The sequence below is a fragment of the Falco cherrug genome, chromosome 3, assembly GCF_023634085.1.
Source record: "Falco cherrug isolate bFalChe1 chromosome 3, bFalChe1.pri, whole genome shotgun sequence".
In the NCBI taxonomy this organism is placed as follows: Eukaryota; Metazoa; Chordata; class Aves; order Falconiformes; family Falconidae; genus Falco; species Falco cherrug.
In genome coordinates this window covers 90472459-90491341 of record NC_073699.1, presented here as the reverse complement: position 1 = coordinate 90491341, position 18883 = coordinate 90472459, and the positions used below count along the sequence as shown (strand labels likewise).

Sequence of the window (18883 nt, the reverse complement as noted above, 5' to 3'; positions counted from 1 at the left end):
ACAGAAGTCTATGGAAAAAAGATGGGTATATGACAGAACTGCAGTGAAAGGATCTAATTGATATCATCAGCAGAAAAAATAGCACTAACACATTAGCTGGATGATTCTTCAGTGGATAAAAATGGCAGGGCAGGACCTCTCACTCTGCATTAAGAGACTGTCACATTCACTTTCTTAAAGCCAAGGAATTTTTGGAATTTCCTGCTCTTCATCCCACTGGAAGGGCTCACTAGGAAGGGTTGATTCCCAAACCCTCAAAACTTTCTGTATTCATGAAGGATGAGTCTTTTGGGGGTTACTTATTCTCTCTTCCATTACATTTCTGACATGTTTCCCAGAGTTCCCTTTTATGAGATGCTGATGTTGGAAGAATTTAATGTTGAAGATATTCTTCTGCATGAAGGAAACTTTGGAGCACAGGTTCAGGTGACCAGGCTTTCTCCACACACACAGAGTGATGACTGCAACCCCACTCCAACTATAAAGTCTAGATTAGCTAAGGAACATTTGAAGAGAAATGTAGCAGTACCTATTATTTTTCCTTTTTTACAAGAGATTTAAGATAGAATATTTACTATGATCATACAATTTTATATCAGATTGAAAAACAAAATTCTCATCTTGCAAGAAGTTATAGTATTTGGCATTTCTCCCGAGTCAGGTTAAAAAGCCAAAATAATACAGTTTCTTTCTCCATAAAGTTTTTAAAATCAGTTTAAGAAGGCAAATATGTTAACTTCTATGTTATGAAATGGGTCATCCTGAAGTTTCAGAAACAAAATGTTTAGTGTTGGAGGGTAGGAGGGATGTGGTGACACTACACCTTGACTCCACCTAAATAGCCACAACTGGGAGCTGATGTTCTTGACCTACTTGTCTCTATCTGCCCCCTGGATCCTTCTGCCCTGCCAGGCTTAGAGCCCCACCAGGCATGAGTCTTATGGTGCTGCTATTCTCCAGGTGCTTCACACCACTGCAAAATCTCATCCCAAACAGAAAATATCTATGTCAGCCAGATTTTTCCTCTGTGGAGCATTTTGCCAAAAGGTCCGTTTTCCCTATGAATATTTTCAAATTTAATGAACAACATGAAAATACTTAATTGGACACTTCTGTGATCAAGCCTAGCTGTTTTACTACAGTTTGCATTTTGTCCTTTGAGTGGGACTATCAAGGCAGAATGCCAGGTAAGAACACTGGTATCAAGTTAGAGTCTCAGTGTGATTTGTAGATAAAGTGCTTTGAAAAGCATTTTAGGTTAATTTTTCTTTGCAACCACAAGTTTTAAAAGTATTATTTATAAGCAACCTTTTTCATCTTTCTTTTCATAGTAATGTTGGTTTTAAAAATTGTTTTACACCTGGGAATCAGGAAGCACACTGGAAATAAACACTTATTTATGAAACTCTTAATAAGTAAGACCTCATCAGGAATCTGTACATGATCTATCATGATGGACAGAATCACCAAGCCAAAGAAGGGGTCATCACTAATGCAACAATAACAACAAATTAATTAAAAAATCCAGAGACCAGCAAGCAGTTAAAAATCAGTTGCTTATCATGAACAAAGCTCAGACCTTCTATTAGTGATACCTCATTCTAATTTCACCAGCACAACCCCATGGAAACCAGGGAGCTCGCATTAATGTATTGAAGAGCAGAATAACATAGAGACATGCCAGGGTGTAAAGATTTTTTACATCTTTCTTTGAAATACTGACATGGGTCATTTTCCCAGATACCAGTTTGTCCTGAGATAGTAAATCCTGGACCTTTAAGATAGATAGGATGTAATTAAAACTAGAATATGGCCTGTGGGAAAAGATCTCTCCCCACTTAAATCACATTGTTTTCATTGCTTTACTGGTGTAAATGGTATTTTTATGTATGTGTCCAGAAAAGAACTCAACTGCAATATTTCTTTTCTACTGCTGAAATATTAGCATTAAAAAAGCAGTATTTTACAAAAGTCATATGAACATAGTGCCTATAACATAATCAATTTTGTTGGAATTATTTTACACCAGCCTTCATCCTTGAAATGATATCCCTTCCTTTGTGGAATGTTTTAAAACTTAAAAATGTTATTTGAAGTAAGACTCGACAGTACATTAACTGCTAAAAATCAAAGTACTCCTTTTTTTTCCCGGGCCCAGAAGAATTAATTTTGTTGCCACTAAAGAGGAACAGACACCCAACTTTTGAACAGGAAATGACCTAATATTTCTGAAAACCCTGCATGCAATTAGCTTCTTATAAGAGCCATCTTTCAAGCTGTCTTTTTCTGCCTCTGAACTCCAAAAGCTGCTCATCAGATCCAGCAAAATTAGGATAATAATACAGAAGCATTTATCAAGTGCAATAGGCTTGTTAGAGGCACACTCGTCTAGCTAACCAACACTGTCAGAGTATCTTTTAAAGCAGAAAGATATTGCTAAGGCTCTCCTGAGGTGTTAATTTCTACTCCAGGTCTTTCACACTAGTGTTTCTGCAGCAGTGGGCTAGAAGTAGTGCTGATCTAGGAAGTGGTGCCCAGACAGGGAGCCCTCCTTGGCTATGGGGTGGTGCGACAGCCTCATCCCAAGATGTGAAGATGTCAAAAGGGATGCCTGTTACAGCAGGGTTTACGCCAGCACGCCTTAGTGCTTCGGTGTTACTGGTGGGTGTCAAAAGCAAAGAGCGTTGCTGTCCTCTGAACCCCAGGGCTTGCAACTCATGGCTCAGAAACTCTGTCCCAGGTTGGAAAGAGGAAAGGATCTGGTGTCTTGGGATGGCAAATTGTTGGTACTGGACTGGGAAGTAGGGGACTGACTCTTAGTGTTTGGCTTCTCCCTCACCTTGCTCCTTGATGGCCCACGCTGGTCTCTGGGCTTGTCCTAACTTCATTCTGCCTTTTGTTTTTAGTCCACTGGCCAGAACTTGTTCAGCAACATTTTGATTTTCTAGATATGTTCTCCTTCAAGTAAAAAAAGCAAGTCTGGGTTTTTTACCAGAAACATATGGACTTCACCATTTGCTAGGGAAAGACTTCTCAAATCAGGGCTCGCTCTTGTGGCTTTCTGAGAGACACAAATCAAAATCTTGATCTTTTCCTTCTTAAATGTGAATGCTCTTACAGCAATTTTGTCTGAGCATTTTCTAAAGGCTTTGGTTTTCTTCTAAAACATGCTTTTGAAATCTAGGCTCTGGCAAAACAGAACTGTGATCTCTCAGCTCTGGTATTTGGATTGCAAGCACTTTGATGCAGTGCTATGTCCTATGTGTTTGTACAGCACAGGGGTTTGCTGTACATACCTAGCACCTGCAGGCACCTCTACAACACGAATTATAACTTATTATAGAAGTTTTATTTTTGCCTGGTGTTTCGGTCTCAAAAACCTAAACACTATGTATTTCCTTAAGCACCCAGATCCACTGTGTGGACAAAAGCAACAAAATTCTTGTTGTATCAGGAGATCCAGAGCCAAACTCAAAGACTGCCCTTATCTAGACACATAGTTCCATCAGACTGTGAAACTTCGGCTTTGCCAGTAGGGTGCCTGACAGTGGTAGAAGTTGTGCTAAGGCTGGATGCTTCTCCCACCCCATCCCTGCCTCCTTTTTCATCAGCCTCACTTGGCTGTGCCTGCAGCAACAGTATTGTACAAGTTTCAGATAAAGCAGCACCCTTCTTTCCTGTGCTTTTCCTTAAATATTGAATGTGTCACACCTGTGATTCTTTTAGTTGCAGGTTTTTCTGAGACAGGAATATTGAGGTTTTCTTACTGATGTTGAGAATACCCCACACCCGGCAGAGGACAAGAGGATAAAACATTGGGAATGCTGCCTCTTCCCCCCTTTCTCTCTTTTTTGATTTCCTGTAAACATTACTGGAGAAGATTGTACTGCAAAGTCATAAATAAAGTATACTTGTCAGAAGCTACAGTCTTAAAATATTTTAATGGTTTGTTTGTGTTCTCTCCATAAATTGTTTATTGGTCAATATGGCCAGAACTTTCAAACGTATCCTCCTTTGCAGTTTGCTGATATTGTCTCTTTTCTAAATACTTTCATCTAGTATTGAGCTTTCAGAAAAACCCACTTTCTACCTTTTTTCATTGATGAGAGATTTTTCTAATGCTGAACATTCAGATTATGCAGCATTACATTATCCTGTATTTCTTACTCTTACAGAGGCTGCTAGCATTAAAGGAGAACTATATAATTATTACCAAAGTTACTACTGGCAGTAGGGTTATGCAGCAGGGGGATGCTTTTTGAGTGGTCTCTATCTGTGCAGTAAAGCACATCAGAAAAAAAATAATCTCTGCATAAAAGATTGTTCTAATTTGTATTCTACTTCACAACATCATGTAAATTTTCTTCAAGTAACAGATTGATGTTGTGAAATGGTACCCTGATGAGTAAATTATCATAGAAGTTCATCAAAGCAATGATTTCAGACATGTGTCTGAATAGGCCATGAGCATACGGAACCAAAGATCTCTGTTTAGCCAGAGATGACACCAATCATTAATATAAGAACCAGACTTTCCTCTAGGTCTCCCGGAGCCCTGCAATGCAGGGAGTCTTCCAATAAAACCATCATCCTGAATAGGATGATATTTTAAATCAGAAGTTAGGTGGTTCAGTTCCCTCTTGAGAGTTCCTATAGAGGGTAAAGAAAGACCAACGGACTTAAAAACAGTTTTAAATGCATATAATGGTTGATAGGTTGGATATTCACAGCTAGTAAGTCAAGTATGTTATGACATTTGGTAATTGCTTCTTCAATAAATAACTTGATAAGTCCCTGGAGAAAAGAAGGTAATTTATCTCAGGATAAAAACAGTTTTTGTCCATCAACACTTTGAGGACAATTTGGTAGGTAACTAACTACATGAGGAATCTGGATACTCAGCGATCATTAAAAATAATGGGAACTTCAGTGTCCAGATCCTACAGTAGCTTCAAAAACCTTAGCCATGCACTCCTGGGACAATCACTTTTTGCCCACTGCAAGGGTATTAACACTGAAGCACTCACATCTTGGAAAAGAAAGAGAACAAAAAGCATAACAACCTATTTCAAATGGTTATCTATGAGTGTTTTACTGATCTTTTACTAAATTTACACATGAAGAAGAAAACAAATAGAGCACTATAACTTATTTTCAATACTATAGTTATTGATGTTTCAACAAAACAAGGACCTTGTAGTCGAACAGTTGATCAGAAACAGGATTAGAGTGGCAAAAGATTTTAATCAAAATGCATTTTTCAAGGCTAGGAATTTGTAATAAAAAATAAACACCTACCTGCCACACATCATTACATATGTTTATTCTGCATAAACACCTATACAACCCAGTAAGGGATTACAGAGGTAATGCAATAGAGAGCCTTCTCTCAAAGACAAAAATTAATGAAATGGAATGGAGATGGCAAATCCTATGGAGCAGTTAATAGCTATACTGGGTATCTCTACTGTTAGCCATGGTTCATTCATTGCCTCACTAATAGACACATATTTAGCAGTCATCACAACACAAACGAGTCTTAATGGGAGCTCCTTCCATTGCCCCAGAGCAGCACTACAGCAAGCAAGAGGGCATTTGAGAACTATATGGGCCAAGGAAAGGCAAGGAAAACAGGCAGACTGATAACTCATTGTTGAGCTGCTCTTTTTTTGTTTTTTTAATTTTCTTTTTACCATTATCTCTTCTATACATTTGAATCTAACATCCAGTTCCTTGGTCCTCGACTTCATGGAGATGTACCATGTGCACAAGTCAGCACAACTAGCCCACCTAAAGTAGCGGATCCTCAACTACAATCATGTTAAATAAACACAGCACCCTTAGCAATGCCCCTGAACTCACCTTAATGAGGACTAACCTTTCCAAAGCCTATACTACACAAGAAAGGTTTAGCCATGATTGAGTCCAGCATTGCTATATAATGGTTCCATTACATCTGTAACCCTAATATCTCTGGCACATTGCTGACAAGATGCCTTTCTGTTGGCATATTGACGAGCTACAACCCGAAACTCCACACGCAAATCTGGGAACCTGATTTTTCTATAAAACCCCTCCAATACCCTGTACTCACCCTGGAGACCTCTTGTGGGATCCAGATGCTGTTATTCCAATCTCTGTTACCACAAACTGCTCTGCTTTCTGCCACGCTCATTCACAAGCCTGTGTGAAACAGTTATTTGTCTTCTTTTTGTATTAGTCCCTCTCTAAGCCAGAGCCAAATTCTATACCTGCCACTGATCAGATCTGTCCTTTTTTGTCTGTTATTTTATGAAGACATTTGTCATTTCTTTCTCTCTGCCTGACTATACAAATCCTCTGTTTTCTTGCCCTCCTGCAGCTTCTTCCTCTGTTCAGACTCTGCAAGGCTTTGTCGCTATTATCATCGTTTTCTCTCAGCATGCTCCCTGTCCTCTTGATGGCTGGTTTGACAGATCCTCTCTTGTCATCTGCTTGAAGGCTGATTTCAGCTCTTCCTTACAGCACTGTGCCTGTGTGCCTCCTCCGCTACAAGTGCTTAGTGTGGAGCTTGTTCTACCAGGGCAACGTCTGCTCCTTGTGGCCCTTCCTCCCGAGGAGGGTCACAGGGATGTAAGGTGTGCAGGGCTCTGGGACACAGGTGCTAGTCTGACAATGTCAGCAGTTGACTTCTACCTTTCCGATAGGCCTGCCAGACGTTCCCCTTATCATTACAAAGGATGTGTACCAGTCATTTGACAGGATCTCCCCTGGGTGTCCATGGGGTGCCCAGAAAAAAGGATGTCTAGGCTTGCTATCAGAATAAATTTACGAGCCTGCACTCACTCCCCCTTGCCTTAGAGAGAGATGTTCATGAGGAGCAGGCACCCCTAATTGTTTGCATGGTACCTGTCCACCTCTGTATCACTTTCTGAAGGAGACACAAGACTACAGCAAATCCATATGGGAAACACAAACCAAACAGGCAAGTGCAGTGGTTCCTTTCAGGAGACAGTGGACGCAGGCAGCCCTCCTCTGACAGTGAAAGAAACTGAGTGTCCAACTAAAACAGACATGCATCACTGATACACACTCTTCCCAGACTTCCCTTTCTGGGGAGGCATTTGTCTGCCCTTCACATGCCCTTCATGAGGTGTACTGATTTCATTCTTATTTCTTCATTCCGCTCCTTAAAAACATACTTTTTCTCTGAAGCCTTAATATATTATACCCACAGGTCAAGCAATACATAATACGTACTTGAATGGTTAATGCCCTCCAGATTATGCATGGATTGGAGGACACTTGCAGCAAAACTTCAAAATTTTTTTGCAGGCAAGTGCTTCTTTTCACTTAGGAACCTCCCCTTTCCAGAAGTCAGTCTCCTAATTTGCACTGAGGGTCAGCAGAACTTCACCTATTAAAGCACTTCTCTTCAAAAGTATCTTAACATTAAAAAATAGACTAATTTCATCCATAGGCTAAGCACACAGAAGGCACTCCATATATAATAACCTAGTGAAGCACCTATATTATTCTTAAGAGATTTGCCAACTAGTGATCTACTACTGCTATGTTAATTTATGTTACATCATGATCGCAATTCTAAAATAAACTCACACAAGCAGGGAAAAGTTAAGCCTTTCACTCAATCCTTAACTTGCTTTGCTGTAACCAAGTTACATATTGCAAGGGTTCTTAACTGTGTCTCACAATACCCGGGCATGTAGAAAGGTTAATTACTGTATTGGGTTTGCATGGCAAGGTTCTGGTAGTGGTGGCGGCTACAGGGATGGCTTCTGTGAGAAGATGCCAGAAGCTTCCCCCATGTCCAGTTGAGCCAATGCCAGATGGCTCCAAGATGGACCCACTGCTGGCCAAGGCCGAGCCCATCAGTGATGGTGGTAGCACCTTGTGATAACATATTTAAGAGGAGGGAAAAAAAACCCACCTGCACAATAGAAACTGCAGCCAGAGAGGAGTGAGACTATGTGAGGGCAACTATTCTGCAGACACCAAGGTGAGCGAGGAAAGAAGGGGAGGAGGTTCTCCAGGTACCAGAGCAGAGATTCACCATGGTGAAGACCATGGTGAGGCAGGCTGTACCCCTGAAGCTCGTGGAGATCCATGGTGGAACAGATATCCAGCTGCAGCCCATGGAGGACCCCACACCAGAGCAGGTGGATGCCTGAAGGAGGCTGTCACCTCATGGGCAGCCCATGCTGCAGCAGGCTCCTGGCAGGACCTGTAGCCCATGGAGAGAGGAGCCAGGCTGGAGCCAGTTTGCTGGCAGGACTCGTGACCCCCTGGGGGACCCACCCTGGAGCAGCCTGTTCCTGAAGGACTGCACCCTGTGGACAGGACCCACTCCAGAGCAGTTTGTGAACAACTGCAGCCTGTGGGAAGGACCCACATGGGAGTAGTTCATGGATGACTGTCTCCCATGGGAGGGACCCCACGCTTGAGCAGGGAAAAAGTGTAAGGAGCCTCCCCCTAAGGAGAAACGAGTGCCAGAGACAGCATGTGACTGACTGACCACAGCCCCATTCCCTGTCCCCCTGCGCTGCTGGAGGGGAGGTGGTAGAGAACATTGGGAGTGAAGCTGAGCCTGGGAAGAAGGGAGGGGTGGGGGGAAGGTATTTTAAGATTTAGTTTTTATTTTCTCATTACCCTTCTCTGATTTTCATTGGTAATAAACTAATTTTCCCAAGTCAAGTCTGTTTTGCCCATGACACTAATTGTTGGGTCATCTCTCCCTTTCCTTGATGCACAAGCCTTTCATTATATTTTCTCTCCCCTCTCCAGCTGAGGAGGGAGGTGATAGAGTGGCTTTGGTGGGCACCTGGCATCCAGCCAGTCAACCCACCACAATTACATAAACTAATTTTTGACCTTTGATTTGCTTCTGTAGTAGGCTAAAACGAATTGTGTAGAAGAATTCAACCCTGGTGTGCTCTCAACTTGGAAACTATTAGCACCTCTTTGGCTATGTTGTCGAGTGCTACTTGGTTCAGCAGGGCAAACCCTACACAGTTTGGTGAGTGCTTGCTCCATTAGTATCTACACAGAAAAAAAAGTGAAATAATTTACAGAAAGTCCCTACTGAGAAACAAATCCACACGTTCTTCGCAGCCCCCCCCCCCCCCCCCCCCGAAGCCCTAACCAGCCTTACTCCTTCCCTCTTTGGTGAAAATACGGACGTGAACTAACGGCATGGGCCCACGAAAGCACCTCAGTGCTGTCACTGTTAGAAAAACCAGAAACGAGACAAATGGCAAAAAGGAGAAAATCAAGAGAGAAATTCAGAAAGCAGTCCTGTGATCTGAACATTTCAGTTTTTCACTGATTCCAGCTTAAACTTGGATTGTTTACTGTTTAGGGTATCAACCCCTGCATGCTCCAGCTTTTAAAAAGCTATCACAAAAACAACAGAGGCAAACAATTTAAACACACAGAATGCATTTGATGGCATACCTTCACCCTGAGTATCAGAAACCCCTATAATTTATTTCTTTACATATTAACTATACTTAAGCTTTTCAAAGCAAAACAAGTAGTTTACAAATTGGAACCTCCTGTGACCACATGAAATACACACACCTTTCCTCCATTCATTCTTTAAATGAGGACCTGAGTCAACTCCTTCACAACAGTTACCATTTCCCAAGTCTGCAAATGTTTTCCAGAGGTGGGCTTTATCTTTTGGAATACCATCATGACATGCTTGGTAGTGTTGTAGCTGGAGAATTTTAAGTGTTTAACCTTCAGAGGAAATGTATGTAACTATGTTAAAAATTCCTGTGAAAAAAGTAGGTCTTATATATGCGTCGCAGTCAGTTTTCACAGTTCTTTCCTTTTTTTAATTACCCAAGGCATTCTGATTACAGAGCTACAAAGTAATCTATTTTAAACTGGGGTTTACAGTGATCTAATGGGCACAAAAAGCATATGGAATTAGGAAACATTTACTTCGCTTCCCCTTCTTTTTATGTTGCCAAATATATTTAAATCAAACTTGTTTTAAAAACAAATATTCCCAGGGTAAAGACTTTCATATCAACTTCTAGTTAAGTTGTTTCTGCTGAATTAGAAACCTCTGGCAGTTTTTTCCCACTGAAATGTAAATGATGACATATCATTAACTAGCAGCATTACACCACTAAAATACTAAGACTGTCTTGCTTGCCTCAAACTTCCCTTTCCTTAAGTGCAATGCCTTAGAGGCAGCAGTGTTTAAATGGTACAAAGTACTCTACTAGCACCAGCCTGAATCTTTATTTAGGAGAACAAGCTTCACATTCTTCCCTGCTAATGCAGTATATGGGCATGTTCAGCTCCTCCATAAAACACACTCATACACTATTACTGTCTAAACCAAGGTACAGTACTGACATGACAGATTCATGTTCCCAGCTGTGACATAAGGGCTCTTTGACAATACCACAGTGAAAGCCCTATTAAGAAAACATGTGCCGGACAGTGCATCTGATGCAGTTAAATGCTATAAAAGATTTTCCAGGTGTTAATGAGTTACACGAGCAGAATGAAAATGAGATGGATCCGTGTGCTTGGAAATTCTCAAGAAGCAGGACCCAGGCTCTCAGAGAGACACACAAACAGCGCTTTATAAGCATCACTGGCCACGCTCTGCACCTGACCGCGTGAGGTGATGAGCAACCCTGACTATTCACTGAGGGAACTGTTCATTGAGGATCGTTTGCATGGGAAAAGACAGATTTTCATGTCTTCCTGCAGTTTACTGCATCCTTTTTATTTTGCTTGATTTCTGAGAAAGCACTAGCTATTTTCCCCTTTTTAAGGTTTTTCTTTCTTTTCTTTCTTTTTTTTTTTTTCTCCTGAAGAAAAGGAAAACATTGTTCCTGTTTCTTCATTTCTTCTTCTTAGTTTTATGAGGGATTCAGCTTGACCCAGTACAGATAAGAAAGTGTCATTTAACCCACATTAAAGTATCACTACTTACAGTTTATGCTTTTAAAGGACAGAAATACAGTCTTCTGCATACTTGGAAACAGCAGTGGTTGAAATTTTTCAAGGCAGTGTTGAAACTTAAGATATATTCCCTTAAGCTATGTATAAAACCATATATATGGGCTGCCTTGAAAATTTCAACCACTGATATTTCAGAGTATGTGCATAGATTGTCTTACACATCAGGTACCCAATGTAGGATTGTTTATTCATATAATGTGTTGACTCGATAAAAGGTTGTTTCATTTCTTTAGTATGTGTGAATTTTATGGTCACTGCCCTTGAGGAGCTAAGTTTTGTTTTATCTACATGACAGGTACAATGTGGGAAGGCTGCAATGCAGATTTTTCCACGCTGTTGTGACCACAACCTCAGTCTTAATCCTGGCATACAATTGTATCCAGGAAAAAAGATAATTTTGTCTCCATGCTAATTCCAGCCTGATACTCCTTAAAGGGGAAGCTCTCAGTAATACAAGATCCAATGGAGTCTCCTCTCAGAATTTAATTTAGACCCACCTGTTTTATTTCCCACAATGACATGTCACTACTATTTTACTTTTCATTTCCAATCTAATATCCCAAGTCCTATTCCAGCTCTTCCCCCACGCCAAGGGTTACTTGAATTAACTTGGAGAATTACATTTTCTTAAACATGTAAGAAGACTAGGTGGAGGGAATGAGCAAACCAGTCTGAGAGCACATTGACAGAGAATCTTGAAATTTACATCTTAAGGGTTAAAATTCCTCTGGCTTGACAGGTGTTCTGTGCAAATGTTGCATTCACACAATGTAGTATCTGACCATTTAACCATATGTCAAACAATCTCCACTATGACAACCAGATGTAGACATTGCCATGGAATGAAATTATCATTTTATTAATTACCCTTTAATTAGTTGATACAGCAGGAACATGCAGTAATTTAGTCATAATTGGCCTGACTGAGACTCAGTACTTAAAGGGATGGAATCTGTTTGTGAGACTACTTGTTATGAATAACAATTATATCTGTGACAATGCAATTTTATTATGAAGACGTACTGTGCATTCCAAACAACTTTTAGGTATAAAATAATATTCAGGATTTAACTACAATTTGCTTGCAAATGTTTTCCTTGAATATAAGTGTGTAATCCTCTGCGTACTTTGCTAAACAAGTATAACAATGCAAGAAAAACCTCTTCCCAAACTTATTGTGATGGCCAAAGCATGTTTTTGATTCATTTTAGAGAAACGAGGAGACACTTGGTAAATTTTGTATTTGAAAATGGAGGAAAAAAACCTTCAGACCTCTCAAAATCTTGTTACTGGTCTTCAGATTATTCTAGAGTTTAACATGGTATTTGTGTAGGGGATACACTATACAGATTTTTAGAAACATCCTCTGTCAGAACATCGCAAGCAGCAACTTGAGCAGTGTCTCTTATCCGATCACTTGATCACACTTTTTGGATTTCTGTAAGAAGAGTAGAACATCTTCAGGTTTCTTGGACTAGATAGGTGCAAATAAAGTTAGCAACATCTTCCTCTAGACTGTGCTAGTAAGTAAAATGCCTTGAAGACGTCCTTTCAATACAGCTTGCAACTGAATCAGGACTACTCTTCATAGACAGAATACTGAGTACCACTGTGGTAGGCCAGAGCACATTCAACAGCTTAATAAAAATGCTCGTAAAGCAGATCTGAACATCGGCCCTTACAGACCCAGTTGGTGTGAGCTTTTTTTACCACCACTTTGGACAAAATTCTGGAGTAACCATTCTGTCCTTACTCTTCTAATCACTGTGACCTGGGTGAAGACTGCAGTGTTTTATATTGGTTTTATACTGTTAGACAATACGCCTCACGTTTTCCATGTGACTTTCCACAAAAATCTCACAAAGTGCAGGTCAAAACCCTCAACAAACACAGCTTCAGCAAAATACAACAAATCACTTAACTTTTCAGAGTTGAATTAAAGCTCTCTTTTTGGGTGGGTTTTTTTCTATAATGGCTAACTCCTGGCTTTCTGCATGTGCAGGGACAGAAAATTATACTTAACTAAATTACTTTTTAAACCTTGCCCAATTCCAACACATTTATTTATTTATTTATGATAGGTGGGCAGGCTGTGTGGATGTCTCCATGCCAAATGCATCTTTCATATAACTACTCTAAAGTCAAATAAGTTATATGAAGGATGAGTCTGTTTCTTTTACAATTAGACTTCAAGTAATTCTTTTACTTTGCTCAAATGACGAGGGACTGTTCTGTTAAGTTTTCTTTGTTTTAAACATAACATCCTTCCGCCCTGTCTGATAATTAATCCACTCTTATGCTTCCTTATCACAAATGTATATATATGGAAATAACACGCTACACAGGAAAGAAAAACATTTTTTGCCTATGGTGCCATCTTTCAGTTAGTATCAGTAAGTCATATTCTGTTGCTTCTAAGTGCGTCTTGCTTGACAACTTATAACCACCTCCGGTACAGACACACGCAGGTTGTATTTTCCTGCTGTGTCACAGGGAATAGCTAACACAGTGTAACAAGAGATCATTTCATTAGATTGCCATGAAAGAGTCACCGCTGCAAGGAACTCGAGTTGAACGGGGACACAATCACAGTGTTACAAACTCCACAGTTTACCATTAAAACCTTGTGTGCCTGCCTGAAAAATGTCTTAGAGCAGCACAAAAGCTGGCACCATTAGCTTTCATCCCTGCTGAGTTGGCAATAAAGTGCACACATAAGTAAAATGCATTAATTGGTATTAGTCAATCTAGTTAAGATGTTCATTCTCCAGCCATCTTCAGATTTCATTTCCATAAAATAGGATTTCTTTAAGTCTCATAATTTGATTTTGTCCAGCCCGAAATGATGTTGACACAGTGGCAGCAAAAGCACAATTACACCCTAGCTTTACAAAGGTGTTCTCTAGCTAAATAGACCGGGACCCACGTGCTCTCATTCTCACAAGGAAAAAAAAAAAAAAAAAAAAAAAAGAAAACCTGCAGAAGAGGAAAAAGTGATACATTTCCCTATCATTTTCCTATGGCTATTTTTCTTTCCTTTTCCCCGTATTTTTTCTACCGTGCACTACTGATTACTGCACTTTAAGATCAGAATGAACAATTAACTGTCTAATTATTCCAGTCACACCAAGCCACAATGAAATCTTTATTCAGTGTTTACAGCAATCTTTGGCAGAGACTGTCTTGCTGTTTTTAAACCAAGAAGAACTGCTCCCTTTGGCACCCCTCAGCATCAGCTGCCTGGGTTTCAGAGCTGGATGCCAATAATCAGTCTCCTTTTTCTCTTCCAAAGTGGCTATTTTTTTTTTAAGGGTGAAAAGACCTATTCTCATCAACTCCCCATATATTCTGCCTGATTTATGTCCCAGCCACTGGGTCTCTTCCTTCCGTATCTTTTACCATTTGTGTTCCCCTCGCACCCCCTCCGCGCCGCTCCCGCAGCGCCCGCCGAGCCCCGCAGTCCCCGGACGCCCCCGGCGCCGGGGCAGGGGGTGTGTGTTCCGCCTCGGGAGCCCCGGCGGGGCGAGGGGGGTAGTTTCCAGCTCCGCTGTGCAGCACCCCCCGGCCCCCGCACACCTTTCTCTGTAGGTGTTCCGCTTTCTGCCGAGAGCCCCCGCGGCGGCTACCGGCTCCCCGCCGCCTCCGCCCCGGGAAAGTTGGAGGGAGCCGCTCCGTGCGCCGGGCAGCTCCCGCCGCCCCCGCTCCGCCCTGCTCCCGGGGTCCCGGTGGGGACACCCCCCGCCCGGCCTGGCTCGGCTCGGCTCGGCCCGCCGCGGGAGTGCACCTGCAGCGGGGCAGGACTGTCCCAGGCAAACTCCAGAGCGACCCGGTGTGGGATTGCTCCGACCCTCTCCGCCTCCTCCTCACCCTCTGATTGCGGCTGGGCAGCTAGGGAGCCGGGGAAAGAAGGAAGGGAGCGGGCGGGGGCTGGGTTGGGGGAAAGGAACAAATCGGGAAAAAAAGACCAAAAAAACCCACAACAAACCCTAAGAAAAAAAAAAAAAAAGAAGAAAAAGAAGAAGGAAAAAAGCCTAAGAAAAAAGAGAAGGGGAAAAAGAAGAAAGAAATAAAAGAAGCGAAACCAAAAAGACAGGAGAAAAGAAAAAGGGGGTAAAAAAGAGGGGGGAAAGGGAAAAAGCAGCAGCCGAAGTCCCCGAAGGGCAGGACGCGTTACCTTGCCGTGTGCAGGAGCTCCCGGCTGCCTCCCGGGCGCTGGGACTTCCCTCCGCCGCCGGCTGCGCCCCTCACACCGCCGCGCCCCGCCGCGCCTCCCGCAGGGGTCGCGCCGGCCGCCTGCGCGCAGCGCTGCGCCCGCTCCTGGCTCGGGTGCGGAGGGCGGCTGGGCGCGGGGGCTGCGCGGCGCTGCGCGGCGGGCTGCGCGCGGGGCTCGCGGCGGGCGGAGGAGGAGGAGGAGGAGGAGGAGAAGGAGGAGGGAGGCTCACGGCCGCCCCGCTGCCCGGAGCTGCCCCCGCTGGAAGCGGCCGCCGCTGCCCCTGGCTCCGCGAATATCGCGGCGGGTCTAACGGTACCGCGGGGACCTGCGGGAGGCGATTGGTGCCGGGGAGCTGCGCCCTCCTCCGCCGCCCCCCCGCGCCCCCCTTCCGCCCTCCTTCCCGGGGAACCCCCCCAGCTGCTGCCCCCGGGCCCCGCGCAGCTCCGCGGCGGTGGGGGAAGCAGCCCCGTGTCCCTCCCTCCTTGCCACAGGGCTTGTCACATCTCGGGAGGATTGCAACACGCACCGCACGGGCTGCGGGAAAATGGGCTGCCGAGGCGGACCAGAAGCAATACCGGAGAGACGAAGCGTTGGTTTGTTTAACAAAAAGGGTGCGGAGATGAAAGCTGAATTTCTTTAGAGGGCTCAATTTTAGTTAATAAACATCCTGAAACTCATGTCAGAGCCACTTTTACGAGGGTGAACAGTGCAGTTTCCTGGAGGGTTTGTGTAAGACTTTGGAAAAACAACCAAATAATAAAGGGGTTTTACGTCCACAGTTAAAGATCATTTTAGTGTTCATAAAAGCTGCCAGACTTGCTGAAATACTCCCTACCCACAGAACAGCAGCAAAGACAGCAGCAGGACAAGGCACCCTGTCTGCCTACCAATTTGCCTCAATCTTGACATGAAGTAACGAGGAGGGCAGATATTTCTTACACCGTCCCTGTGCCAGCCTTCATCTTTCTGCACAGTGTGGCAAGGTAGCAAACTTGTACCAACTTTGATGGCATGTACATGTGAAAGACATAGGGAAACTTGTCCACTGGGGTGTGAGAAGGTTATTACCTCTGTAATAGCTCCCTGTAGTAATAACTTCTTTTCGGTGCCAGCGCAGAGCCCATTCCCCGTCTCAGTTAAATTGGTAAATCTCAAGCAGCTCCACTAAACTCAGAGCAGAGCTGTGCCCCAGCAGTCTGTGGCCAAGCCTACTGGCAGTAGGAGACTCTAAATCTCATTATCAATTCCTTGGGACACTGCCAGTCCCTCAACAATTAGATCTTGAGATGAAGATTCAGATTATACAGTCAAGACTTGGGTCTTTTTCTCTCCAGATTTGCACTAATGATTATTTGCAGAACTAAGGTCACACTGGCTAGTTTTCTGGGCCCGCATTTTTCATATTGATCGTAACGCAGTCATTTCAGCATTACAAAAGAAAAAGAGCAGTCAAATCTCTGGAGAGAAGATGTTGGAGGTTTGTATGCTGGCAAAGTGCCCAAATCAAATGATGAATTGCAGCTATGATAAATGAATACTTTGATGTGTTGGGAAGCAATATGATGGTCTCCCAGTTTCCTCTATTGCATGTTTGTCTTTGGGCTTCTCAGGCTGATTGAACATTTTTAAGCATAACAGTCCAAGGAGGCAGAAATGGCTCTCATCAGCATTGCTGGTCAGCGTCAGAGACTCAGCGCATTTCTGGTAATGATAAGGCAAAACACACACCTCAGTACCACTTTTCCACAATATTAGGACAGAATACTTGTAATAACATCCTGGAAAGTTATCAGTACAGCATTACTGCTGGGAGTCTGATTACAAAAGCAATGACCTCTTACTAGAAATGAATGAGCTGGTTACTGAATCTGTGTGTATTTTTTTCTAGACTGGAATTTTATTCCCAATACTTCTTTCTTGTGGTCTCTATTTTTCTGCTTCAATATAGTATACTCAGAATACATATCATTATAATTTAAAAGGCTAAACAGATGCCACTTGAAGAGTTTGCATCTCAGTTTGAGGGTAGTCTGTGAGTTTGGGTTTTTTCCCTCCAGTTAGACCGCAGTAAGGGGGGAAAAAAAATAGAACAAAATACATATGACAGCTTTAACAGAATGGTGACTGCAGTGGACACTTTAATTATGGGATATACCACAGCACCATGAAACTAAAATGCAGATACTGTCTATTGTTTAAGGTTACGATTTAGGTTTAATATATAGCACATAATGCAGCACTCGTATGTGACACACAAAACCCCAAAGAATTCTACAACATACAGAGTGAGCACTGGAAAAAATCTACACATTTAATATATGAGAGCCTCAGTTTCACATATAGAGCTAATGGATTGTCCGAACATTGTGTTTATTACAGCAGATGTGGCTGCGTACTCTGATGTCTGCCTCATGTGTTGTCTTCCTTTACAGGGTGTCAGTAATGTGCCTGTGGCTCATCTTTTCTAAGAGCTGTTTGTGATATACAGTAAAATAGGAGGAACTTACAGTTTCATTGAGTGCCTAGTGCTCCCCCCTTAGCTGAGGGCTAAATCATGCAATCTGAAGAGTGCTCTCCTATGCCTTAGAAATCAGATTTGAGAGTGCATTTTGCAAAGAATGTCTCAACACAAACACACCTGTCTCAACATTATATGGTTTCAACCACCAAGTTTTTTCAGGAAAAATGAGAGATTTCAAACATGCACAGGCACATATCATGTGCAGAACACATGGGTGAAAATGTATCTCACCTCCTTCCTCAAAAATAACAAATAAAATTACAATTTTAAATTAAAGAAACTGACCTTAACGTTCCAACCTTACATGTAGCATAAAAATCAATTCTGGAATAGAAAGCATTTTATTAAGCACAGTTGTGGTTAAATGTCCTTACATGAAAGGACTGAATCTTTTCTCTCCAATACTTGATGCTTCCATACTATACATAATAGTAAATCCATGCAAAATAGAGTAAAAAACACCAAGGAATGCAGCATGCTGAGAAGTTTTAAAATTTAGAGGCTTTCCAAGAGATGAAAGAAACATTTTGCTATCACTGTTTGAACAGGAGAATTTTGTATGCTGCAAGCTATTTGCACTGTTCTCCTACAAGGAGGACTTGGAAGAAGCAGCATTTTATATGGATATTGCTTATGTGTTCATATAGTTTTCTGTCTTGCAGGACTGAAATGAGGTATGAGTTACAAGTTACCTAAATGCCAGAGGTGAAGGAACAAGAGAGGAGAAAGCTGTAAAACAACTATTTTCCACTTTTGTGTTGCATTTCATGTCATACAGCAGCTTTTATGTTTCTGTCTTATACCTGTGCCTCACTTTATCCAGCTCTGTTCATGATTCTTCCTACCAAAAAAAAAAAAAAAAAAGGTTTTGGATTTTGCAGATATGGGCTGTGTTGTGATATCACTTTACAGATGGCTAATATGAAATGCTCATTCTTTACAAATACTAGAACCAGATATTTGCACCAGGAAGTGTTGGAAGAATTGATACAATATAGATTTTGTAGCACCTTCATGGCTTTTTCATATATTGGGTGCTCATTTAACCATTGTTTTGCTTTTGCAGTTAATCATAACCCAAACTGTATTGCTTTTTATTATGCAATAAACAATGGCTTTTCAAAATGCTACATTTTCTAAGGGCACTACAAATCTATTTG

General features: G+C 42.2%; 1 protein-coding gene across 1 annotated transcript in view; it reads right to left on the bottom strand.

The window, feature by feature from the left end:
* Positions 1-15479, bottom strand: part of CDH20 (cadherin 20) — a 117805-nt gene extending 102326 nt beyond the window's left edge. The window contains exon 1 of the mRNA XM_027799226.2: positions 15164-15479. The gene's annotated coding sequence lies outside the window, so the exon portion shown is untranslated. The remainder of the gene's footprint in view (positions 1-15163) is intronic.
* Between the last annotated feature and the right edge of the window lie 3404 nt (positions 15480-18883).